Source organism: Petaurus breviceps, unplaced genomic scaffold, assembly GCF_028583685.1.
Source record: "Petaurus breviceps papuanus isolate PSGF00001 unplaced genomic scaffold, PetGlider_PUasm1.0 90903, whole genome shotgun sequence".
Classification (NCBI taxonomy): domain Eukaryota; kingdom Metazoa; phylum Chordata; class Mammalia; order Diprotodontia; family Petauridae; genus Petaurus; species Petaurus breviceps.
Window position 1 is genome coordinate 2520295 of NW_027187376.1, and position 27427 is coordinate 2547721.

Below are 27427 nucleotides of genomic sequence, written 5' to 3' on the forward strand. Positions count from 1 at the left end.
GAGACCTAGTGAAGGCTAGGGAAATCATCCAGGTTTGGACCTTAAAGCAGAGAGAATTTCAATGGTGACAGGCTGAGGAGTCCATTCCAAGGATGGGTAATTATTAGGAGTAGCAACACACTGGGATGGCATTGCCGCTTTGAGTAGTTTGGACTTGATTCTTGGGATCATAGATAACCTCTCTCATTTTACTAGTGAGGAAATACAGATTTAGAGCTGGAAGGTCGAATCCAACGCCTTCATTGACAGATGAGGAAACTGAGTCACAAAGAGGCTAAGTAACTTGCCCAGGGTCACACAGCCAAGCATCTGGAACAGGATTAGAATTTAGCGCACAGTGGGTAGAGTGCCACGTCTAGAATTAGGAAGACTCATCTTCCTGAGTTCAAATCTCGTCTCAGATACTACTAGCTGTGTGACCCTGGGCAAGTCATTTAATCCTGTTTGCCTCATTTTTCTCACCTGCAAAATGAGCTGGAGAAGGAAATGGCCAACTGCTCTAGTATCTTTGCCAAGAAAACCCCAAATGAAGTCATGTAGAGTCAGACTTGACTGAAGCAGTGCAACAAAAACAATTTCTGGACTCCATGTCTAACACTATGCCACCTAGCTGAAGCCTGTGGAGAAGGTTACACAATAAGAGGCAGAGCTTGGATTTGAACCCAGGTCCCAGGTCTTCTGATTGAAAATTTACTGCTTTCCCCACTGCACCATGATACTTCCAGTAATCTCCCAAAACACTGGAGGTTTTTGATGGATTAGAAAAGAGAAAGACTAGAGACAGTTTATCCAATTAAAATGGAAAGATAGTATGGAGAAATTGATAAAATCTTGACCCACTTATTTAGTTATCATGTAAACAGAGATTCTCCTTGGGGAACGGGAGGCGTTGTTGGTAGAAGAGGGTCGGACAGGGTATGGAACATAAAATTCTTCGGAAGGAAAGGCCCCCGGTGAATCAAAGGTGGGGTCTTGGGGACTCAAGGCCCAGCTTCCAGGGACTGAGTACCTTTGGGAGCCCAGGAAGGACATACTGGACAGTTTTTTGTCTCTCTTTAGAGCTTTCTAGCCTTGTCTACCAATGGAAATCTTACCATCAAGTGCTCCCTCTGGTGGTCCCAAACCAACACTTCTTTTCTCATTTGCAGAAATGACCACTGGATGTATGATAGATTCCAGATTGCCCAATGCCTTCTCCATCAATAAACATATATTAAGTTCAATAAGAACAAGGCACCATAATAGACAACAGTGAATCTAAAGATATATACGGGCCTGGGGCGAAGAACCTGTGGCCTTGAGGCCCTCTAGGTCCTCAAGTGTGGCCCTTTGACTGAGTCCAAGTTTTACAGAACAAACACTCTAATCAAGGGGATTTGTTCTGGGAAGTTTGGATTCAGTCACTTGAAGACCTAGAGTGTGGCCTTGAGGCAGCAGGTTCCCCACCCCTGGTATAGGCATAGCTAGGTGGTACAGTGGGCAAAGAGTCAGGAAGACCTGAGTTCAAATATAGCCTCAGATACTCACTGTGTGACCCTGGCCAAGTCATGTAACTTCTGTCTGCCTTACTTTCCTCAACCGTAAAATGAGTTCAATACAGCACCCACCCCTCAGGGTTGTTGTGAGGATCAAAAGAGACATTATTTGTAGAGTACTTGGCACAGTGCCCAGCACGTAGCGAGCATGTCATAAATGTTAAATGTTAACTGCAAAATAAAGATAATAATAGCACCTACCTCCCCACTATCAAATGAGATAGTATTTGTAAAGCTAATCGCATAGTGCTTGGCACATAGCACATCCTAATAAATACTTGTTACCTTCCTTTCTTCCTTCCCTAGCTAGACGTAAAAGGAAAATAAGAATCATACAGTTATAAATTGAGAGCTAAAAGAAACGCTAAAGACCACCAAATCCAATGCCCACCTCATTTTACAGATAAGGAAGCAGGCCCAGAAAAGACTAAATAACTTGCCCAAGGTCACTGCAGTAGTTACTAAGAAAGCTGGGATGCAAAGCCAGATCTTTTGACTTCAAAGCCAGTATTCTCTCCATAGCCCTACACTATTTCCACTACAGATTCTAATCCCATTCTTTCATTTTACAGAAGGAAGGCAGCAAACGGCAGAGCTGGGATTTGGAATTAGATCTTCCAAATCCAAAGGCAGTATTCCTTCTATTGCACTGTCGCCGCCCTCTTTGCTCTTTGGGATTTACAAGGAGATGCTAGATGAATTCCCATACTCCTCAGTCAGATTTTTCTGAAGTGATCAGAATTCATTTTGGAAGCCACCTTTGCCCTGCTCACCACCTGGCATCCTGTGTCATTCTCCACTCTTGACATTAGGCAGAAAGCAGATGACTGCCTTCTGCTGCTATCCCCCGCCCCCTTCCCAGCTCATGATCTGACACTGGTTCTCTTACCGCTGTCCCCTGCTAATATGGCAAGTCCTACATGATCTCAGCCCCAACTGGGCGAATGCTGCCCTCACCTCCATCCTGATTCCAAACGCTCCCAGCAACAAGGCATTTCTGATACCCGGGCAACAGAGTCAGACTTCTGCTGACACAAGGGAAGCCTCTCTGAGTCTTAGTGAAGCCTGGGTGCCAACTTTCTGCCTCTTGGAAACAAAATCTTCTGAATTCTTTGCAATCTTTACACAGGCCTACCCTGATTTCCTGGCACAGTCTTTTATACACATCCTTCCATGTCCTAGCTTCTGTCTTCATCTGGGCTCTTCTCGATGTCTTCTGTTTCTGTTTCGCAGCCTCACTGATTCCTTTTCTCATGCTAACAAAATCCTTGTATTGGATCTGTCTGTGGCTGAGATTCTCTGCTAAATGAAGTTCTCAATATCTTTGTCAGCTCCTTTCTTTTCCTAGAAATGAAAATCTTTTGTTTCCAGGGTGCTAGCCATTGGTTCTTTATGGAAAGGTTTTCATTTCAGTCCTTTTTGTCTTTATTTTTTTTTAATTAAATCTTCTTTTGAGAGGCAGCAGTGGCATAGTGTGGATTAAAAAGGTGGTCGTAGAATCAGAAACACCTGACTTCAAGACCTGTCTTGGATACGTGAGACTGGCTGCAGGAGACTGGACAAGTCACTTAACAGCTCAACACCCTAGACAATTAAGACTGGAAATTGCAGAGCCCGACCACTCACCCAGTTCTCCATACCAAGGAAGTCACAAATCAAATTTAATTTTTTTTATTTTATGATTTCTATAACTACCCTCTCTCTGAGAAGTCAGGGTTCCAAACCAATGCTACAGATTCCCAGTCCCTAACACAGAAATGATGTTAATAGATTGTATTTACCAGTGCTTACCATGTGCCAAGCCCTGTGCTAAGTAACCGTGAGTCAAGTAGAGAACCACCCTCCCCACCATGTTGGTGAAGATGAAACTAACTAGATAGACTGTCCTTTCTGAATTCTTCCATTCTTGCAGGTATTTCTACCTTCTGGAAATACGTTTTGATAATGTTGAGCTGGTAGCTAACTACTGGAAAGAGTGATGAAGGTAATTCTCATTCAGTATGCTCCTCTCTTTCCATTTTTTCTCTGCTCAGCACCGTGAGCTTAGTAAAAACTTTCCAAAAACCCATGTGCTATTTCTTTGGGTCTGCTCTGGCTTTGTACAGGCATGAATGTTTGAATCATTGATTGTCAAGGGCCCCAGCTTTGGTGCAGATTTAGCGTTGGCACAACACTGAGATGAAGGGAAATAGAAACTTTTGACAAGGCTCACCTCAATCTTCCCAGTGATGAAAACCCACTCCACCTGTCTGGGCAGTGTGCCCAGGATGTGATCATCAGTTTTCTAATTAGAGATGTGCTACTCTTTGCCTTTCACACGCACCTATGACGTGGGCCCTGACTTTGGATGTGGAAGATTGAGCAGAGTATTAGTTCTCAGGGAATCGTTGGGCCACTGACGCTGGCAAGCTTTTCTCATTTGGCCCCTAATTTAGTTCAGACATTGGCTGCTCTATCCCTCCATCCTCTTTGGTGGAAGGCCCCTAACAAGTACTCTTCGATCCAGGGACACTGGCCTCCTGGCTGCCCCGTGCCTGGAAGACTCCCTCCTCCACTCTGTCTACTGACTTCCCTGGCTTTCTTTAAATTCCAACTAAAATCCCACCTCCTCTTAGTTCCCAACCCCTCTTAATTCCAGTACCTTCTCTCAGTTAATTATTTCCTGTTTACCCTGTATATAATTTGCTTTTTATATACTTGTTTGTGTATTGCTTCTCCATTAGATTGCATATTCCTTAAGGGCAGGGACTGTGTTTTGCCTCGTTCTGTATCCCCAGAGCTCAACGCAGTGTCTGGCATATAGTGGACACTTCATAAATGCTTATTGAATTATTATTTAATAAAACTGAAGGGACACATATTAGGAGGAGAAAAGTAGATCAGGACTATTCTCACTAGCCCAGTGATTAAGAAGAAAATGGATTCCATTGAACTTACCCATTCCATTTGTTTTAAGTGCTAGACATAGTAGCCCCTGTTTAGGCACAAATCACCCTCCAGCCTTTATCATAGAGACATGGTGGGTCAAAAGTTTCGACCTGCCATTGGACAGGCATGTTTCTGTAGTTTTTCACCTTAAAAAAACTTCCATTGGGCAGTCAGGTAGGAAGACTGAGAATGGAGAAAGAATCCATATTGGCTGACTTCCATGTTGGCCAGGACTTCTCCCTGCTTGCCAGAACGTGGAAGCAGGAATGAGAAGAGAGGACAGTAGGAATGAAGAGGACTGGAGTGCACTGGACCTGAGGTGCTGACCAGGCAAGATGGAGAACAGAGCAAAGCTGAGACAGTATGACTGAAAGTGGGGCAAGTAAAAGTAGACAGAGCAGCAGATTGCAGGGTTAGTAAGAAACCTAAAACCTCCAAAGCCTTCACTGCATTCTTGAATCAGGGAAGCTGCTCTCTGTCTTCTACCTAGTCTAATACTGGCCCTCTTACCCAATTCAAGAAGGTATAGGGAGAAGATATTTTTCTCTTCTCAATGGAAGCCAAAGCCGTTTAGTTATTTGAAAACATTCTTTTAACTGCTCAAGCTTGCTTTTAATCTGTTTGAAACTGTTATTAAGAAATCTAGATGGCTATATAACATAAATTTGGGGAACTACGAATACTCAGAGCAAGATTGAGGGAGAAGCCAAACCCTTTGATAAGTGTTTTGCCTTTTTTTTTCCCCCTTTAGCAGAATCTGAATAGGGGTGGAGCTGATGAAAGTATATTTGGTATGCATGTATGTGTGTGTTTATATTCAGGTCATACTTCATATTTTTTTCTTTTGAACCCAGTGAGATAGAGAGATTTTAAGAAAACTAGTTAAGAACCATCCAAGATAAGGTAAGAGATTGGTGAAATTTTTGCCTAAAAGGCCCTTGGCACCAAAGTCAATGAGTTTGCTACTAACATTGCTTAATATCTAGGAGTCAACCCCTGAGGGCCCCTGTTTCTCATGGGTGGCACACCTTTCCCACCCTTCCCTCCCCACCCCTATTACCAGGGACTTCCAAGTATGAATATATGCTTAGAATTTTTTTTTAAAAGATTCTCATGGTTTGAGAATTTTTAAATTACATTTTACATTCTTCCTTATTCAGTTTGCCTTTTAAACAGAATTGCTTCAGAGACACTGGAAAGACTCACTGTGAAAGATTTCTTTTTCCTTGGTGCTTTTAGATTTTGAACTAAATTTTAACCCAGGTTTTCTTGCAGATTTGGGAAGATTTTATTTCTTTTTTCCTTTCCTATTTTTTATTTGCTTAGTTTTTTTTAAGTTTTGTTTTCTTATAATTCACTGAAATTATATTTTCCCCGTCCTGATTTCTTTAAATGTGATTTTAGTTGTGTTGCTGTTATTTTAGTCTTCTACAATTATATGTCCCTCTTCCAAAATTCTGCTACTGTGTTCATAGGAAGATTGTAATGTAGTGTTTCTTGTTGATGCTGCTGATTAATGTACTAAGTAGGTGTTTTCATGAGATTATGTGCATAGGTAAGTGGTACTTTTTTAGTGCCTAGTTATATACTAATTGTTGGTATATGAGTGTAGTTATCATAACTGCTTTCCCATTATTCTGTGCATGTCTTTTTGTGTTGTCACTAATTAGCTTTTCTGATTTTCTATTTGCTGCATTAATCGCATATGGCTATTGATTTATTGTGTTATTATTGTATAATACTTTATTTCTAATGCTTAATTTGGTATCTTGTGTATTGTTGATCAACTTATTGAAAAAAGTGAAGCTGACTTGATTGCAATGTGTTGTCATATTATGGCAGATATACAGAAAGGAGTCTTTTGATAATAACATTCTAAAAATCACCAAGAGCTATAAATGATTTAAAGGATTGTAAAATTAATCATAGCAACCTAGTGCATATGCTTTGGCCAGCTCTCCCAAAGTCAGACCAAATACATCTGTTCTTCCAGGTTCTAGGGTACCCTGAGGGTTGGTTTATGGTTTGTTTCTTCTTTACTGCATGCAGTTGGCTTGAACCCTCACTGGCTATGTTCTGTTAGGCACCACTAAGTAGGGTCCCAGTTCCATTTAACTACTTAACATCAATTAGCTCTTACAAAGGGATGTTTATTTCAAAGATAAAGCCATAATAAAAGTGTACATGTTCCTTCCCCCCCCCCCAACACCTCAGGGACATATTCTCCCTTTACCCACCTCAGTCTTTGGGGAGAGTGGTTCACTCTTAGCTTGGTTCCTACATAACACTGGCCCCATCAAGTTCATATTCAAATACAACCTTGTCAGATGAGTCCTAGCCCTAGTTACTGTCGAACTGAGTCTCATAGGTCACTACTGAAGATTGTTCTTTGCTCCCCTTCGAACCAATGCTGAAAACCCAGATACTGGAAAGCCCAGACACTCACCTTCCTAACCTTTCAAAATGCACAAGAGCGTAGGATCCAACTCCTTCCCCTAGAATGGAGAAGGATAAATGCAGAATTGGGAAAGAACTTTTACTATCTCATTTCTAAAATATACAAAGAATTGAGCCATTAAATCTATAAGAATACAAGTCAGTCCCCAATTGATAAATGTTCAAAGGATATGAACAGGCAGTTCTCAGAGGAAGAAATTAAAGATATCTATAAGCATATGAAAAATGCTCTAAAACACTATTGATTAGAGAAATGCAAATCAAAACAACTCTGAGGTACCACATATCACCAGTCAGATTGGATAAGATGACAAAACAGGAAAATGACAAATGCTAGAGAGGATGTGGAAAAATTGGAACACTAATACATTGCTGGAGGAGTTGTGAGCAGATACAACCATTTTGGAGAGCAATCTGCAACTATGCCCAAAGGGCTATAAGTAATTTCACATCCTTTGACCCAGCAATATCCCTTCTAGGGCTGTGTAACAAAGAGATCATAGAAGTGGGAGGAAGACCCATATGTACAAAAATGTTTATAGCAGTTCTTTTTGTGCTGGAAAAGAAGTGGAAATCAAGGGGATGCCCATCAATTGGGGAATGGCTGAACAAGTTGTGGTATATGCATGCAATGGAATGCTATTGTGCCATAAGAAACAAAGAGCAGACGGACTTCATATCTACCTGGAGAGGCTTATACAAACTGATGCTAAGTGAGAAGAGCGGAACCAAGATAGACTGGACTCTTCTCAGAAATGCAGGGCTATAAGTAAACTTCAAAAGACTCATGATGGAGAGAAATGTCTACATTCAGAGAAAGAGCCAGAAAGAACAGAGTTTGAATGCAGATTGAAGCAAATTACCTGCTCTCTTTCTTTTTCTTGTTTGGTTTTGTTTCCTCTTTCCCATTGTTCATTTCATCCGATACAATCCTTTATAACCTGACTAATGTCTAATGTGAAACTATTTGCAGATCCTATACTTGATTGTATGCTGCCATGGGGGGGGGGGGAAGGGGCCGGGGGGGGGGAAGGAAGGGAGGGGAAGAAAATTTGAAACTCAAAGAACTGGGGGACTGAATCTTGTAAATTCAAAGTAAACTAACAAATTAATAAAGACCAAAACAAAAAAAAAGAATAAATGCAGAAGCCAAGAACAAAAGTCCCATTTTTGGATACATACAACCTTGATGGGGAGAAGGCCCCTCCCTTTACAGCATTGCTTCTCCTCAGACTCTGAGAGAAAAAAAAGACTACAACCACAAATACAGCCAAAGACAACATGCCCAAAGAGATTAAGCTGAGACTGATTCAGACTTTTTGAAGATTTCTTCAGTTCAGGCTATGCAGTCATACAAAAATGGCTCCTCCTAACGACAGGTTAATAGAACAGAACCAATAACAGAATGTCCATGAATGTGCCAGTCTCTCCAATGCAGAAGTAACCATTTCACCTTTTGCACACGGAGGAGATATGCTGTCCCAGGTTTCTCTGCACAGGCACTAGATGCCCCCAGGTCAGTGGGCATTTTGTGAATTACCAGACCTACATGATCATTCCATAATTTCCAGAGAAACTGATAGTAGAAGATAGTACCTAGAAACTCATCTCAACTTCCTTTTCCTCTGGGAGAAATTTGCCTAAAACACCAAAAGTCTTCATAAGAAGAAAAGGTTTGCAAAAAAAAAGTATTTTCTTAAGTTAAAAAAAGAAGCCTTGGGGTGGGTACCTGGAGCAGTGAATAGAGCACCGGCCCTGGAGTCAGGAGGACCTGAGTTCAAATCTGGTCTCAGACACTTAACACAAAAACTTGTGTGACCTTGGGCAAGTCACTTAACCCCAATTGCCCTCCAAAAAGCAAAAAAAAAAAAAAAGAAGAAGGCTTTCCCATAGGTAAGAGTCCAGGGGTCTGGAACCTGTAGCCTCAAGGCCACATGTGGCCTTCGAATGTCCTTGGGTGCAGTCTTTTGATTGAGTCCAAGTTTTACAGAGCTGTGAACAAATTGGATTCAGTCAAAGGGATGCACTTGAGGGCCTAGAAGAGCACACATGGCCTTGAGGCAGCAGGTTCCCTACTCTTGAGTAAGACTAAGCCCACATTCCCCATGCCAAGGGGATATTTTAGATGAAAATAAGAAATCTTGTCTAGAAAGAAATTATTAGAATAGACAAGGGAAATTTGGATCAATCATTTGAATGATTCACTAAAGCACTGGCAAGTATCTGAGTTAGAAAGGAGGAACAAAAGAAATTTTTAAAAAGAAAAAAATGAGGAATAGATTTATGGAAAACATTAAAGGAACACCTTTGAGATCCAGACAGATCTTGAAGGCTGCAGAGCCCAGAATAACATGGCAAGCATATCTCCAAAACCTAAAAAGGCAATATAGCAGTGGTGGTGGTGTTGGTGTTAGTCTTTCACAGCAAGTTGATGATAACTTTATTCATTTTCCTCTTCAGTCAAAGGAAAAAAGCCTTTTGACTTTGCAATTTGAGTGAATGTTCAACTAAGAGATTGACAGAGAAAGTAACAGTAAATTCTAAGGCTGCAGGTGAGATTATACTGGGAAAATTGTATAGAGAAATGATTCATAGCCTTAACTGACAATCGCCACTCATTGGCTTGATGTTCAGTAGAAGCTACAAACTAATTTCTGTATACAATCTGTTGCTGGACACAGTAATTAAGATGGAAGGTAGACATACAGATACAAAAAAGGATTGAACTTAGGATAGTCCAACTCTGGCCAGCACAGGAGCAGCTTCTTGTGTATAGGCAGGAGAGTGCTGGGGCCATTTCTAACCGTCTCAAAAGAATTGGCTATTAAATTTTCAATGTAAGCATTGTACCTCAGGAATCAGCAAATGTTCCAAATCAAGGTGTGATTTATTGTTTTGTTGATTTTCTAAACTCACGAAAGTGATGGAGAAAATCTTGGTAATGCAGATTAAACTTAACAGTCTGTCCTACATACATTCCTCACCCCCCTCTAGAGAGGCAGTTGCTAAACATGCATGATACCTATATGCAAGCAGAGAATATAGAATTGGTATATGAGAGACTAGATTCCAAGGACCAAGCATCAGGAAAACAACATGAGTCCAAGGAAAGAAGTCACCCCAGACCTTAAAAACAGTAAGAAGGACCTAATCATCAGTTACCTATGTGTCCATCCCATTTGGGCTTATAGGATATTACATTAGAGGTGATAGTGAAGGTTGAGAATGTGGAATATACTAAATTGGACAGTGGCTTTGAAGTGCCCATTATATCCCAGAAATTCTATAAGAGACATTTGAGAAATATACCTTTATAGTAACTGAAAAGACTAGGAATTTATTGAGCCAAGGGGCCAAAAAACAAACAAGCTGCCCACATTTGAGATACATCAGAGCAAGCTTGAAGTTTCCTAAATTGATGTCAACAGGAAAGTGGGCACCATGCTTTGTTATTTCTAGATCCACCAACTCTCACTGGAATGTCAGCAATGAATGGAAACAGTTCCAGCCTATTTAAAGCATTAGCAGATACTTTGAGCAACAAGCTGGGACCTAATACCTGCACACTTGGACTATCTATGCAGCCTGTGTAGAAACCAGCAGAAGAACAGAGGTGCTGGGAGCAAAAACAATGACTTTTCAAACTCAGAAGTAAATTTGGAGAAGTTTCACTTTGGTAGCCTTCCAGGACTGGAACAATAGAAAGATCCCTTGAGACACAAGATCAGCAGGAGAACACGTCTGTTCTCATTTCATGAGTGAGATGTTGGATGTGCCTAAGGAACAACTCACAGAACCCACAAGATCAGCCCCTGAGCATTCAGGGAATGATCTAAGAAGATTCCTTTATCTTCAATGGAGGACCTTAGAAGCCATGTAAAAGAATAATTGGTCAATGGTATCTTCACAGACTCTAGCAACCTAAATGCATTGGATATAATGGTGGTTAAGAACAAGAATGGAAAAACGGGTGTCCAGATGACTGCCCTATGAAGAAAACATCTAAAATGAACCCATATAATCACAGCAAGAGTTTGATACCTTGAAGATGGTGGAGTAGAAACAGGACCTCCATGTGGCTCTGGCTCCTACCACCTCCAATCCATGTAAAAGGGGACTCTGAACAAACTTTGGAGCCGCAGAACCCACAAAATGACACAGAGAAGCTAACCTCCCACTGAGGATAGCCTGGCAGGCCTTCAGGAATCTGCCAGCACAGTGCTCTGGGAGCTGACCCCAGCCCTAGCAGAGGTTTTAGCCCCAGGGCGGGCCTGACCAACCACCTGCTGGAGGGACTCCAGATCACCAGCAGCTGTGGCTGTTTCCAGAATTATCAACACATAGATACTAAGGACAAAGTGAGAGGTCAGTGCAGTATGGACTTTGGGACCCAGTAGTTGGGAGTGAGTCGGCTTTTGCCCCTGGGGTGAGAAGCCACTGAGGGCTGCAGCCCAGCTGCAGCTACAGCTCCTGGCCTGCAGAGTGTAGGGGGAACAAGCGACCAGTCTGAGGGGTAATCACTTTGCTTTAACCTGCTTGGATCTGGATTGCAGTCTAGGGTGGAGGTCCTGGGGTGTGTGACCAGCTTGCCAGAGCATGTGGAGGCTTCAGAGAGGACACCCAACTAATACCTCTGGAAGCTGAGAAAACCCCAGCATTTGGAAAGAAGTTCTCCTGTCTGGTGGCAGAGTCCTACTGTGGCAAAGGGCCCCAAAGTCAAGCAAAATGAGAGGCAAAATAAGCAGGCAAGGGGCAGCCAGGTAGCACAGCAAGTAAGAGCACCAGCTCCAGTGTCGGGATGACCTGTGGATAGAATCTGGGCTCAGACACTTAGCACCCACCCAGAAACACCTGGCCGTGTAACCTTGAGCAAGTTACTTAACTCCAATTGCTTAGGGGTGGCCAGGTGGCTCAGTGAGTAAGAGCACAGGCTCCAGTGTCGGGATGACCTGGGGATCAAATCTAGGCTCAGATACTTAGCACCACACCCAGAAATAACTGGCCGTGTAACCTTGAGCAAGTTACTTAATCCTGACTGCTTAAATAAATAGATAGATAGATAGATAGATAGATAGATAGATAGATAGATAGATAGATAAATAAACAAATAAATAAATGAATGAATAAATAAATAAATAAATAAATGGATAGATAAATAAATAAATAATAAATGAATAATGAGCAGGCAAAGGAAGAAAACCAAGCAAAGCAATCCAACATTAGACTCCTATTTTGGGGACAAAAGGGATCAAAGCATGGAACAGGAGGAAGACAGTGAAGTCAGAACTCCTGCGCCAAAAGCTTCCAAGAAAAATACAAGCTGGTTACAGGCCACAGAGGACCTTAAGAAGCAGATAAGAGAAGTGGAGGAAAAATTGGGAAGAGAAATGAGAACAATGCAGGAAAATTACGAAATGAGAGTCAACAGCCTGACTGAAGAAAAATAACACCTTAAAAAATAGACTAAGTCAAATGGCAAAAGAGGCTCAAAATGGCAATGAGGAGAAGAACACTTTAAAAAGCTGAATTTGCCAGATGGAAAAAGAATCTGAAAAGCTCACTGAGGAGAATCATTGCTTCAGAATTCGATTGGAACAAATGGAAGCTAGTGACTTTATGAGAAATCAAGATGCTTTTAAACAGATCCAAACAAATGAAAGAATAGAAGTCAATGTGAAATATCTCATTGGAAAAACCACTGACCTGGAAAATAGATCCAGGAGAGATAATTTTAAAATTATTGGACTACCTGAAAGCCACAAACAAAGAAAGAACCTAGAAATCATCCTCCAAGAAATTCTCAAGGAAAACTGCCCTGATGTTTTAGAACCAAAGGGCAAAATAGAGGTTGAAAGAATCCACAGATCACCTCCAGAAAAATATCCCAAAAAGAAAAATCCTAGGAATATTATAACCAGGTTCTGAAATTCCCAGATCAAGGAGAGAATATTACAAGCAGCCAGGAAGAAACAATTTGAATGTTGTGGAAACACAACCAGGATAACTCAGAATCTGGCAGCTTCTACACTGAGGGATTGAAGGGCTTGGAATTTGATATTCTGGAGGTCAAAGGAGCTGGGATTAAAACCAAGAATCACCTATCCAGCAAAACTGAGTATCATGTTTCAGGGGAAAATATGGTCATTCAGTGGAATAGAGGACTTTCAAGCATTCTTGACAAAAAAACAAGAGGTGAATAGAAAATTTGACATTCAGATACAAGAAGCAAGAGAAGCATGAGAAGGTAAACAGGGAAAAGAAATCATAAGGAACTTGTCAAAGTTGAACTATTAACATTCCTACATGTAAAAACTATAATTGTAATTTATGAAACTTTTCTCAGTATAAAATAGTTGAAGGGAATAGGAATATACATATATATATATATATATATATATATATACATATGTCTATATAGGAGGGTATACAGGAGTATGAATACATATGTGAATGTGTGTATATATGTTTACAGGTATACATAGAGAGAGGGCACAGGACCAATTTAATAGGAAGGGATGATATTTAAAAGGTGAAATTAAGAGGTGAGAGAGGAATATAATGAGAGGAGATGAAAAGAGACAGAATGTGGTAAACTATCTCATATAGAAGTGGCAAGGGGAAATGGTTACAATGGAGGGGAAGAATAGGAAGGCAAAAGGGAATGGGTCAACCTTATTCTCATATAATTTGGCTCGGAGAGGGAATGAAACACACACTAAATAGGGTATCTCACTCTACAGGAGAGTAGGGGGGAAGGGGATGAGAGGGGGCATGATGGAAGGGAGGGCAGGCTGGGGGGGAGGGAGGTTGGAAGCACCCACTTTTGAAAAGGGACGGGATCAAAGTAGAGAATAGAAAAAGTGGGAGGTGGGATAGGAGGGAGGGAAATATAGTCAGTCTTTTACAATATATCTACTAGTACGTTAATGCTTTGCATTAGCTACACATGTACAACCTATACTGAACTGCTTATCTTCCCAGTAAGGGTGGGTGACAAGGGAGGAAGAAAATGAATCTGGAATTCAAAATTTTAAAGTCAAATGTTTAATATATATATATGTATATACTATTATTAATACTATTTTACATGTAATTGGGAAATAAGATACAGGTACTGGGGCATAGAGATCCACCATGCCCTACTGGAAAAGTCGAAGAGCGTATGGGAGAAGATATGGGAGAGAGAAGATTGGAGGAGGGGATATCCTGTGGGACTGCTATTTTGGGGTGGTGGGTAGGGGGAAAACGGGGAGAAAATTTGTAACTCAAAATCTGGCGGAAATGAATGATGTAAATCAGAAGTCAATAAAGCATTTGAAAAAATGGGAAAAAAAAACAGCAGAGAATATTTTAGTAAATACTTATAGAAAAACAGAAATGATATCATATTGGTAATATACTGCAAACCTCTTGACCAGAAGGAAAAAACAGATGATGAGATCCAGAAGAACAACACAGAAAGGGAACAGTGGGAACAGAGAATTGAAGGGAGACTTCATCTGTCTAGGACATATGTTGTAGTTCTTCCTCTGCAAAAAGTACAGCAATTAAAAATCACGATTTGCATTGTAGATGATTCCATTCTATAGAAAGTAGAGGAAGGAATGAGGGGGAAATATTATTGTGCAATAGATAAAGTCAGGAAAATATGAATTTGTATCTAGTCTCAGACACTTGTAGCTATGTGACCTTGGATCAACTTCTAGATGCCTGTTTCCTGCATTGTAAATTAGGTACGGTAAAAGCACCTACCTCACAGAATTTTTGTGAGGACCGAGTAAGATAATATGTGTAAAGTGCTTCACATGGTGCCTGGAACACAGTAGGCACTTAAAAAATACTTGTTTTCTTCTTTTCTTCCTTGCTTCTGACCATTATGTAGGAACTTGCTGCCAGGGCAGAAATGATAGAAATCTCGGTAGGAAATAAGTTCACAATGGATAAGAAGGAAAATGTCAGGCACACTCTAATAGACTTTATGTGAGTATATTTCAAAGAGTTCAGAGAAAATTTTGGTAGGAATTCATGGCTTAAAGAGGGATGGGATGCTCTCAAAAATGAAATTAGGAAGACATATGGTTCTGATAAGGAGATAGTGGGGAGAGCTATGTAAAAGACCTGTGACCACAGGAAACTGTTCAACTGATATTTAAACAAACATTAAATTCAACAAGTATTTATTTAAAAAAAAGTTTGGGGGCGGCCAGGTAGCGCAGCGAGTAAGAGCACCAGCTCCAGTGTTGAGAACACCTGGAGATAGAATCCCAGGCTCAGACACTTAGCACTCACCCAGAAACACCTGGCCGTGTAACCTTGAGCAAGTTACTTAACCCCAATTGCTTAGGGGCAGCCAGGTGGCTCAGCGAGTAAAAGCACCGGCTCCAGTGTCGGGAAGACCTGGATCAAATCCGGGCTCAGATACTCAGCACCACACCCAGAAATAATAACTGGCCATGTAACCTTGAGCAAGTTACTTAACCCCAATTGCTTTAACCTTGAACTGATATTCAAGATACTCAGACTATCTGTTTGGCAGCTAGGAGTTCTCAGTATTAAATTTAAGCAGTAGAAATTATCATATTCCTTTGAGACTAGAAAACAAAAAGAAGGTAACTTTCATCTGAATTTTTGTTATCGATTTGAACATGTGACCCAGAATATTTCTGGAGTACTGGCAATTTTCCAATGACTGTTGGAGAAAATAGTCAGACACTATTTTCCTGGAAGTTCTGGTAAACTTCAATGAACTAATTGTCTTTAGAATTTCACTAGAAAATCTTGAGAAAAGACCAATAAAACTGTTGGACCAATTAGGGGAAGCTACTCTGGAACTTTTCATTGATAAGTGGCCAGCTTTACAGTGCCTTGGTCAAGTATTTGGGTTGTGTGATAGGGCAAGATATGAATGCTGGCAGAAGTACTCCTGAATTGGCCACCTCTAAAGAACTTTCAAATCTGTCAGTCAGGCCAATCTTTTGTAGGACTGCCAATCAATATGGCAAATATGTTAAGAACTACACTGCTACTACTAAACCATTCAATGACTTCTATCATGGATATATAATTGAAAAGAAACAAAACCGAAGGGCAGAATGGTTAAGTTGCTCTAAACTCTATGAAAACAAATGGACATAGGTGGATGTATAAATGTGGAAGGAAAAAATCTCAGCTATTTATAACAGGTACCAGTGTTCGCCTATAAACAAGTTGAGGCAGCTATGTGGCACAGTGAATAGAACACCTGCCCTTAGAGTCGGGAGGACCTGATTCAAATCCAGCCTCAGACACTTGATAATTAACATTTACTAGCTGTGTGAACTTAGGCAAGTCACTTAACCCCAATTGCCTTGCCCTCCCCCTTCCAAAAAGCAAAAAACCCAAGAAAACAAGTTGTTGGGTTTTTTTCCTATATACAGATGCTAGCCTGGAAGATTTGGAAGAAGTCATATCAGGAGAATGAAGACCACCATATAACTTACGGTATTGGCAAACAGAGGACTTGGCAATGGTGAGATCTGGCACTTTATACACAAACCATAGCTCTTGACTTGGAAATGAGTTGTCAATGAGAAGTCCAAAGACTAGATGGATGAAGCAAAGTTTCAGGTATGGTCTGAAAACAAACCAGTGACCTATTTTCACCACTGCCCAGTTAGATGCTGCTGCCAGAGATGTTTGGAAGCACTAGTCAACAATGAATTCTGCCTACACCACCATAGAGGGAACATTGATGTGGACAAAGAAGTTCTGTCCCAAAGGCCATATGATACTGAAGCTCTGGTCATTCCTGAGAAAGGAGTAAACGCTATTAAATGAATATTCAGGGAATTCTGCTACAGATGCAGCTCAGAGTTTAGGACTTCCAACCAGGTAGCATGGTAGCAGGGCATAGGAATCTTGTCATATTGAAGCGACCTTTCTTGTCTCCGAGGGTCACAGCTATCTGTGAGAAAATAGCAGATTGCTGATAGACTGCAAGAAGTAATACAAGGCAATAAGTAGAAAAGTCCCGTTCTCTAGAAGGCATCTTGCAGTTGACAGTGGGAAATGTTGAGAGAGCACTACCTTTGCTTTAGTTATTTGTTTGTTGTTGTCTATTCTTAGTTTTTGAAGAGCACCAACAATGTCACAGGTGATGTCTTGACTGGAGGGTGAATTGGATTTAAGAAAGGCAGAGTTGCACAAAGTCACCAGCCTCGCCCTCTCTTCCAGAGTCATTGAAGTCCATCAGGAGGACAAAAGTAAGAAGACTGATCGTGACCCAGGATTCAGTGGATGATCTCGGCGTCTTCAATGTCTGACCAAGCTCCAAGCATTCCACAGAGCCTGTTTCAGCTGCCTTCGTGGCCCCTGGAACAGATTGTTCTCATCCACCCATTCTCCCAGGGAGTGGGGATCACACTTGGGGTAGACACCCTCCCTAACTCACCAATGGGCTTGAGGTCTGTCAGCTACCCTCATCGTGGTTTAGGTGGTCTGCCAAGATGGTTTACCAGAGTGTGGCTGCTGGACATGCTAACAGCTTCTCAGAATCCCAGGTGAGAGTTGGGTGAAAGTGGACAACAAAGGTAGATACGTAGCCCTGAAAAAATCTTGGAAAGCCTTCATCGCAGCGGTGCTATTTTTCCCTGAACACCCCCAAGCAAGTGAAATAGTATAGAGGGAGAAGAAAGAGGGTCCAGAACAGAACCCTGAGGGATACCTAAGGTTAGATGGTGGAGGAGGATCCAGTATTAAGAGACAGAGAAAGAGAAGTCCGATAGGTGAGAAAAGGCAGATAAGAGTGGTATCATGAAAATGTAAAGAGAAGGGAGTATCACGAGGAAAGAGGATCAAGGCTGCAGAGAGGTGGAGGAGAAGGAAGATTGAGAAAAAGTCACTGGATTTGGCCACTAACAGATCATGAGTAACTTTGGAGGGAGCAATTTGGGTGGAATGATAACACTGGAAGTAACATTGTAATAATTAAGAAAGGAGCTTGTGGAGAGAGTGTGGAGGCACCTATTGTGGATGAAGAAATCTGGGAAGATGGAAGGGTCAAGTGAAGATTTTTCAGGATGGGGGAGACATGGGCATGTTTGTAAGCAGCAGGAAAATAGCCAGAAAAGAGGAAGAGATTGAAAATAAATGAAAGAGTGGGGATGATGGAGGGGGGCAATGTGTGGGAGGAGAGGGGATGGAATAGGATGGCTTGAACAGGTAGAGGGGTTAGCTTTGGTGAGGAATGAGGCCACATCATCACGTGAGACAGGAATGAAGAAGGCGTGTGTGTGCGTGCGTGAGAGAGAAGTTATATACATATATAACCATACATATATACATATGTATATATGTGCATAAGTTTTAATATATAATTGTACATATGTAGCTATATGTATGTGTGTGAGTATATGTGTGTAAATATACATACATACTATAGACAGACAGATAGATATTCTATTTATTTATGTAACAGGAGAATGGTAGTGAATTCCCGAATCACCTAAGATGGGAGCTGTCATATGGAGGTGCCTGGGATGTGCTTCTGAGAGACAAGACAGCTGGTGTGCACGTATGGACTTTCTGTGTTGGTCTACTGTGGCTGCCATCCGCGTTTTTCCACCAAAGAATGAAGGACTCATTCACTCAATCTCGGGGGAGGTAGGGGAGGACCTGAATTTAGGCAATGTGACCCCTAAGAAAAGAATCGAGGTTTTCTTCTTGATTTATTTGTCCTTTTCAGTTCTAGGTTCAGAGAGAAGAGCTCCTGACCCAGAAGCTGAAACCACAGGAACCTTGGAGGCAAGGATCCCCAGGCTGGATATTGAAGCCAGCTTAGCAGCCCGAAGAAATCAGAAGAGTTCATAGATGCTAGTCCAGTGGAATTCTGAACTTGAATTTGGTGGAATTAATACTATGTAGGAATTAAATTGAACCTAACCCCCCTCCCCTACCAAAGACCCAGGTGGTGTGGAGGGGGATTATACTACCAAGATATTTAGAAAAGTGTTTAAATGCTTATCCTTGCTATATCCCTGAAGTAAATGTTCCTTTGTAAATGCTAATCCGTTGTTAAATGGTTCAATAGAATTGGGGTGCTAATGACTGGATTCCTAAAATTGAATGGGAACACAGCCAGTGAAAGTTCTAGTCAATACCTCAAGGGTACCAGAGAAAAGAGGCCTGCTAAGTAACCCACCGGACCCTCAGAGTTCAGAGAGTAGAGACAGAGCAAACCTATGTTATATTTAGATGTTAAAAAGTCACATCACCAAGCATTTATTAAGCAATTACAATGTGGGGGCACTGGGCTAAAGTCTGGGGACAGAAATTCCTGCCCTCAAGGAATTCACGTTGTAATGGAGGGGGGCGCAGTATGCAAAAGACTGTGTGCATAAAATATATCTGCAGGGTGAATGATCTCAGAAGGGAGGCTCTAGGCTTGTAGAAGGTGGGATCTTAGCTGAAACCTCAAGGAAGCCAAGAGGCCACAAACTAAGAGGACGAGAATTTGAGTCAGTGAAAATGCAAGGAGCTGGGAGATGGAGTGCCTTATTCAAGGAATAGCCAGTGGGCCAGAATTCCTGGATAACAAAGTGAAAGGTATAGATCGGGGTATGAAGGGCTGTAAAAGCCAAACAGGGTTTTCTATCTGGTTCTGTAGATAAAAAGGAGGTTTCTTGAGTAAAGGGTGTGTGTGGAGACAGGGAGTGATATGGTCAGAACACCAATTTGGGAAGATCGCTTTGGCAGCAGAACGAAGGGTAGTCTAGAATGGGGAGAGACTCCAGACAAGGAGATCAACCAGCGGATCACTGCAATAGTCCAGGCAAGAGCAGATGGAAGATGAGTTAGATATAGAAAGTACCCAGCGTTTAGATAGTTCTGGTGGGAGGGCTTGCCAAGCCGTTTTCAGAGCTGCTGGCCCATCTTTGGTCACCCAACTCTCACCTGTGGTTCCAAGAAGCTGTAGCATGTGTAGCGATCCCTCCTCAGTAAAAAGGTGGCGGCAGATGGGTTAAATAAACCAGGTTGAGCGTAACCGACAGGCCTCAGACCCATCAGCCAGTTAGGGGGGTGTCAACCCTAAGCATGTGAAGACTTCCCTGGCAGAAGGGGTGGATGAGAATAACCTGTTCCAATGGCTGTGAAGGCTGATGAACAGGTGCTATGGGGCTCATAGAGCTTGGCCATACATGCAAGACGCCATGGTCACCCACTGGATCCTGGGTCGTAGCCAGTCGTCTTTTGTCCTGCCATTGAACTTCAATGACTCTGGAAAAGGGAGGCTGAAGATTTTGTGCTACTCTGGCTTACTTAAATCCAATTTACCCGAAAGTCACGACTACCCCATGATATCATTGGTCTTCTTCAAAAATGAAAAACGAACATGTCCTTGAGGTTCGCCAAGTGCTTCAGAACTATGACCCTAATGTATCCCCACAAAACAACCCTATAAGGTAGGTGCTAATATTATGCCCATTTTACAGATAAGGAAACTGAGGTACAGAGGTTAGGGACTTACTCAGGATCACATAGCTATTAAGTGTTTGATGCCAGATTTGAACTTGTTTCACTCCAAATCCAACACTCCATCCTAAGAAGGTAGAATCGACCACACCTAGCAAAAAATGGATTTCAGAGAAGAGAAAGGGAGAGATTTGTCTCTAGAATTAGAAAGTAAACTCCCTGAGGGTAGTACTTGAATTTGTATACCCAGAGTTTAGTACAAAGTCTGCAATATAATACATACTTAATAAATGTTTGTTGAGTGAATTGTTTTGAATTCTCCATTCCTCAACTTACAAATATTTTCAATTCAATCAGCATAGAAATATTAGGAACTTTCAAGGTACAGAAATCTGTTAATTCACCAAGTCATAACTTTTCAGTTATCCTCCAAATTCACTGTAAGTACCCTCAACTCTATGATAGTCTCTCTAGATCGAAAAGGTACGCAACATGGTTTATTCCTCTCTAAGCTTATTGCATATTTGTTCTAGATTTCCACACAATCATATTAGAAAATACTCAACATGAAGCACACAAAAAAATAATAGAAAAGTTTGTATTAGTATTAACAAGCTGTAATAATAATAATGAGGCCACGCTGATCTAAGCTTCGCAATTTATAAGGCGCTTTCCGTGAAACAATCCAGTATGGTAGATAGTACAAATATTATCACCTCCATTCTAAAGAGAAAGAAATTGAGGTTCAGAGAGAGTAAAAGATATTCCCAAAGTTTTATAGCTTTCAAGGACTGGTGTGAAGCCTCAGACCTCAAATTAATGTAATAAAGCAGGAAGCGCACAGGAACTTTGACTCTGCTACTAACCACCTGTCTGACCTTCTACAAGTCATTTCTGGGCCTTAGTTTTCCTTAAAGGATAAGGCTGAAATAGAAGATCTCTTGAAGAAATTCCTGGAGCATTTTACAACCCTAAATCCATCATCCCTTGATGACTAGTTTAGTTATTCCTCTTTGGAGGGAGATTTGCATAGAGATTACAAAACAAATCTCTGTCACGTACAGACAGAATTTCATTGGAAAGGTTCTTAAAAGGTGAAAGATAACCTGCATAATTACATGGAGTCTAATACCAGTTTGCTTGTTATACCTTCTTTCTATGTTATATTATATTGTATTGTATTGCATTGCATGGAATTGTATCTTATTCTATCATCACATCGTATCGTACCATACCGTATGGCATCGTACAGCATGGCATGGCATATTATGGTATGGCATGGTATTGTATCATATATCACATCATATCATATCATATCATATTATATGTATTCTTTCTAAGTCCACTTGCTAATTCAATAATAATCTAACAGAGCCTCTAGATTTGAGTGAAAGGTCCCTATCATACTACATGAAATACCGATGACCCTTGATCCTCTGCCTCTATCTCTGGGGGCTTAACAGAGATTCTCTTTGTGGTTTGGGGGGCCCCTAGACATGGATAACTGGCTAACCCAAAGTTTACCCACCTACTCACCTGAGATGACAACTCTTTTCTCATTGGTTCCTTCTAGCGATATCGATGTTGTGATCTCGCCGTTGAGATAGCGCCCCGCCAAAATCGATTGGCCCTCTCACCCACATCCTGGGGGCTGTGCTCTGTTAGCAAAGTGGATTGGTCCCTCTTAGTTCTGTTTATGACATTATTGACTTAAGGTGACAAGAAGTCATGCATTACTCCAGAGTTCAAATATTGTAACTGGCCTCCCCTTCCAACTAATGCCACCTCCCCTGCTTGGTCTCTTGTCTCCTACTCTCCCCTTCTTAGGATCTTTCTCCTCCCTTTCCAGAAACATTTATCTTCCTCCCCCTGTCCAGGAATATGTTCCTTCTTGGTCCCAACAACCTTTTCTAGATGTATATTAAATAAGAGAAATGCAGTTGGCTTCTCTTAAATAAAAAAAATTAACCACCAGGCCTTGCCGGGCCAACTCAAGCACTTTTGGTCATTTCCTAAGATCGAGCTCTGTTGCGGAAAAGCAGATACATGAAGTCATGTTTCTTTCTTTTTGCTGTTTCGTTATCACCCTCTAGTGTTCAATAGAATATCCTGCACATAGGAGCTTTCAAGGAATTCGCCCACATCTCTCCTTGAGGAAGATCATCCATCCTAACTCATTCTTTCAGCAATCATATGATCCAAACACTGACCCATTTCAGTGCCTCTATTCGTGCTATTTTCGGATTGCTATTCTCTCTACCTTTGCTTATGGATAAGCTTCCTTTAAATATAAACTCAAATGCAGTCTCTTCTCTGAAGGTTCATTTCCCCCATATCCCCAAGTTCATTAACAACCTTCACCCTCAGCCTTTATATAGTATTTTGATCTGTAACACTAATGCACTTATAGCCCACTCCTATGTTTCCAATCTTGTTTTGCCTTACTCCTTGTCATATATTCTTCTATCCAATGACACTGATCTCCTGGCTGTTCCATGAACAAGACGCTCCATCTCAGCTCTGGGCATTTTCTCTGACTGCCCCCATGGCTGGAATGCTCTACCTACTCATCTCTGCCTGCTTACCTCTCTGCCTTTCCTCAAGTCTCAACTAAATTTCCATCTTCTACAGGGACTCTTTCTCAAACCCTCCTCATTCTAGTGTCTTTCCTCTCATTTATTTCCTATTTATCCTGTATATAGCTTATTTGTATATATTTGTTGACTTGTCTCCCCCATTAGAGTAAGAACTTCTTGAGTGATACAGAGATTATCTTTTGCCTCTTTTTAAATCCCCAGAGTTTAACACAGTGCTTGGCATACAGTAGGTGCTTAATAAGTGTTTATTAACTGACTTAGCTAGTTACTAGACTACAAGATGCTTGAAGGTAGGTAACTTTTTATGTATATTTTGTATGTCCCTGATGCAGTGTTCTACATACAACAGGGGACTTTTGGGCACAGATCTTTAGGTCTTCCTCTGTTTTGTCATTATTTGTTACATCATTTCTGCCATAACAATAATAATAATAATGATGATGATGATGGTACTCTATAATTAAGCAGTCAGTTAGATCTGTGATCTCATGATTGTAGAAGTTTCCTCCATTCATGCAAATTGCAGTTGACTCATGTCTGCAACTCTTCTTCCAAAAGTTTGCCCAAAAGGGTCTATCCAATGTGCCTGATGTCTTCTTCGTTTTCTTACAGTATCTTACGAGTACTAGTAGTAACACTCTAACAGTCCACATGCTTAAGTCCACGATCTCAACATGTGACCAACCCATCTTATCTTCCTGCCTTACAATTCCTTGATGATTCCTCTACTCCTGTTTTTCCTCCTTAGTTATATGTTGTAGCCTGCTCACACCCACCATATGCCTCTCTACACCCTCTGTGTGATATCCATCTTTATTTCATTGAAGGTAGCAGTGTTTTATTTCTTGCTGTTATATAGCAATGGTAGTAAAATGTTAGTGTTGAGAAGATGGGTCTTTGCTTTCATGGGAAGCATGGGTCAGATAAAGAGCTTTACAATTTCCTGAAAGTACTCCAGGTTTCTCTACTCTTCCTGTTTAACTCGCTGTTTATATGTACTGTCTGTCCCAGATATACATACTGTTGGACAAGCTCTATGGCATGTTTATTCAGATGTTAATTGAAATCCAAGCAATAGACATCCTTCATATACTTCATCTTTCCTGTGTGGATGGACAAAACAAGTTCCTTTGAAGGATTAGAGATCTCATCCAGGAGGTCCTGCTGTGTCTTGAAGCTTGACGCAATCTGCACAATGTCAGGTATAAACAGGAATATTTGGAGGACATCTCTCTGCGCAGGGAATTCTGGTCTTTGTCCTAAATCTTCTCCAATACACTGGGTGAGGCCCAAGCCAGTAAGACGTACATTTGCCAAAGATATATCCCCACTGTGATGACATGATACAAATTGTCTTCAGTACCTAACCTTCTCTCGGATATCCGTATATGCTTATTCTGCATTAAAATCCTACTCAGAAGCATCATGGTAAAGCTATGGCAACAGAACACATTCGTCGGCAGGTCCTACAAAGTTGGAAAGGGTTTTTATAAAAATCTAGTAATGGACTGTGTCTTTTGTCTGCAGATCGGCCTAGCTAAGCTCTGAGAGGTTCACTATTCACCATGAAGAGTTCAATATTTTGACTTTTTAATATTTTAATTCATTCAATTTTTAAATTAATAATAATTTAATATTTTAGCTTTTCAAAAACCATCTACTAAAGCACAGAAGGATTGTGGTCTATGTAGATGGAAGAAGGTGGAGTCACAGGGGATAGAGTCCTAGATCTTGGAATGAAGAAGAGAATTCAAATCCAGGCTCAGATGATTATAGCTTTGTGACCTTAAGCAAGTCATTTGTCTCAGGATTGTTGTGAGGATCAAATGAGATCATATTTGTAAAGCACTGGCACATTTTCTTTTTTAGAGAAGACTTAGTATTGTCATTTTAGATCTTTCCTCCATCAGTACAATTCACAGCCCATCCATGCTTTGTGATCCTATGCTATCCTTGTTGAAGCCTCTCTGTAGGGGAGAGGAAAGTCAAAGAGAGTATGATGATCAACAATCTCGGGAGAGCAACCACTTACTTATTATTCTGAGGAGTAACAGGTAGGATCCTATGGACTAAAATTCTAAAGGAGAAAGCCCACGTGCCATTCAAGCATGAAATTCTTTGTGCATGATAAGAAATGATGAGTTCAATGGTCTTACAAAAACACGGAGGGACTTGCATAAAATAACGAAGAGCAAAATGAGCAGAACCAAGAGAACATTGTATACACTAACAGCAATACTGTGTTCAGAATGATTGGGGGGGGGGGGAGGAGGAAGGGAGAGAATTTGTTACTCCACATTTTTAAAAAAAAATTTTTAATTGCTTTTATGTGTAACTGGGGGGAAATAAAATGTTAAATAAAAAATTTTTAAAAGAAGACTTTGAGCAACTAAGTTATTTTGACTATTATAAATACCCAAATTAACTACAAAGAACTTATGAAGGAAGATGCTATCTGCATCCAGAGAGAGATCTGATAAGTAGTAGATATAGAATGATTTTACATACACACACAGATATATATGTATACGTGTATATATATATATATTATATATATACATACACATATATATTTGTGTCAATGGTAGCCATCTCTAGGGGGAGGAAGGGGAGGAAAGGAAAAAAACGGAGAAAATTATGTTACATGATACTATATAAATATATGCAACATAAATATAAATATGATTAATAATATTTTAATTTTAATAAACATAAATTCATTTAATATATTTTTAAAGGAATAGTAAGTTGTATATAATAGATTTTCATTTTTATGTGCGATCATTTTTTTTCCTATTCTGTGTTATGGAAATGCTTTATTTCTTAAGTTCAGAATAAAATAAATAAAAAATGTTTTAAAAAGAATGAAATTCTGAGAAAACAAAGAGAGACAGCTCTGAGGAGGAGGAAAAATAGGAACTCTCTGAAGAGATTGATGTGAATACACAGGAAACTCACCAAACAACACAAAGCCATACTTTACAAATTTATGCTGCATAACTACAACTGGGTTCTCACTTTGTACCTCCCTAATTAATTCGCTATCTCACTCACCATGATTATTCTTCCAAACCTTTTCATCCCTTACCAAATCTCCCACGGTTCCCCTCCTCCCGCTATTCTTTCAGCTGAGAACTTTGCCTCTTACTTTACAGAAGTTGAAGCCATTTGCCCTGAGCTCCCCCTTCTTCCCTTCTGCTCATTTCACATCACCCAGATGGCTTTTGTCACTATCTCTACCATCACCCCATCTCACATGAAGAGGCAGTCTTTTTTCTTGCCAAGGCGAACCCATCTACAATGCACAGTCCAACTTTTCTACCAAATTCCCCTGCCCATCATCTCCACTTTCTCACTTTAATCTCTCCCTGTCTACTAGTTGCTTCCTTACTATCTCCATGCTAAAAATAGGTCTTCCTTGAGCCATGGAATCTACTTGTCTAGCCATAACCTCTCTACTGACCTCTAGACTCTCATCTTCAACCACTTCTTCAAAACTGAACTCTCTAAACCTTCACCCCCTCCTTTCTTAATACAGTACTACCATCTTTCCAGTCACCCAGGTTTACAACCCAAGTGTCAAACTTAACTTCTCAATCTCTCAATCCCCATATCCAATCTGTTGCCAAGGATTATTGATTTTACCTTTGTAACATCTCTTGCACATATCCCCTTCTCTCTTCTGCCAGTTACCACTTTGATACAGGTCCTTACCACCTCAACTCCTGGACTATTGCAATAAATGCCTTTCTTCTAATATCCCCTACTTAGTTATCAAAGTGATCTTCCTAAATTGTGGGTCTGCTTGTGTTACCCCACCCCCCCCACTTTAAACACTAGTGGCTGCCTATCACCTCCAACAAAATATTAAAAATCCTCTAATGTTCAAAGCCCTTCATCACCTGCTCTCCTCACCTCTCAAATTTTCTTATACCTTATGCCCCCACCCCCATTTATTCTCTCATCCAGTAACACTGATGTCCTTGCTGTTCTTTCAACAAGAAACTCCACATCTCACTCTGGCATTTTTACTTACATATTTCTGGAGAAACAGGAAGCCACCCAACTTCCTTCAAGATCCAACAACTAAAAAGCCTTTCCTGATTCCCCTTAATTCCCTTCCCTCTGTTGATTACCTCCAATTTATCCTGTCCATTGTTTCTTTAAATGTATATTTTTTCCTGTTTTCTCCCCCATTCACTGTGGGAGCAGGAACCATCTTTTACCTTCTTTATATCCTGAACACCTAGCACAGTATTTTCAGAAGAGGAGAAACTACGGAATAGTGGCTGAAATTGAAGAGACCCACTGGTCTTACTTGTGGCTTACACAGCACAGCACTATCAGTCTACAGTTTATCAGTCATGTTCCTCAAATTCTATTGCTTTACCTAAACTAAGACATACATAATTCCTGAATTTTGAAGATTACATATTCATATCACGTATTCATATTAACATA

At 40.7% G+C, this 27427-nt stretch overlaps 1 long non-coding RNA gene across 1 annotated transcript; it reads left to right on the plus strand.

Annotated features, from left to right (window-relative positions):
• Window positions 1–16357: 16357 nt before the first annotated feature.
• LOC138151567 (uncharacterized) lies at window positions 16358–18926 on the plus strand. The gene is made up of 4 exons (XR_011165865.1): window positions 16358–16526; window positions 17133–17458; window positions 18376–18560; window positions 18643–18926. It is a non-coding gene; the product is annotated as an uncharacterized lncRNA (long non-coding RNA).
• The last annotated feature ends 8501 nt before the right edge of the window (window positions 18927–27427 follow it).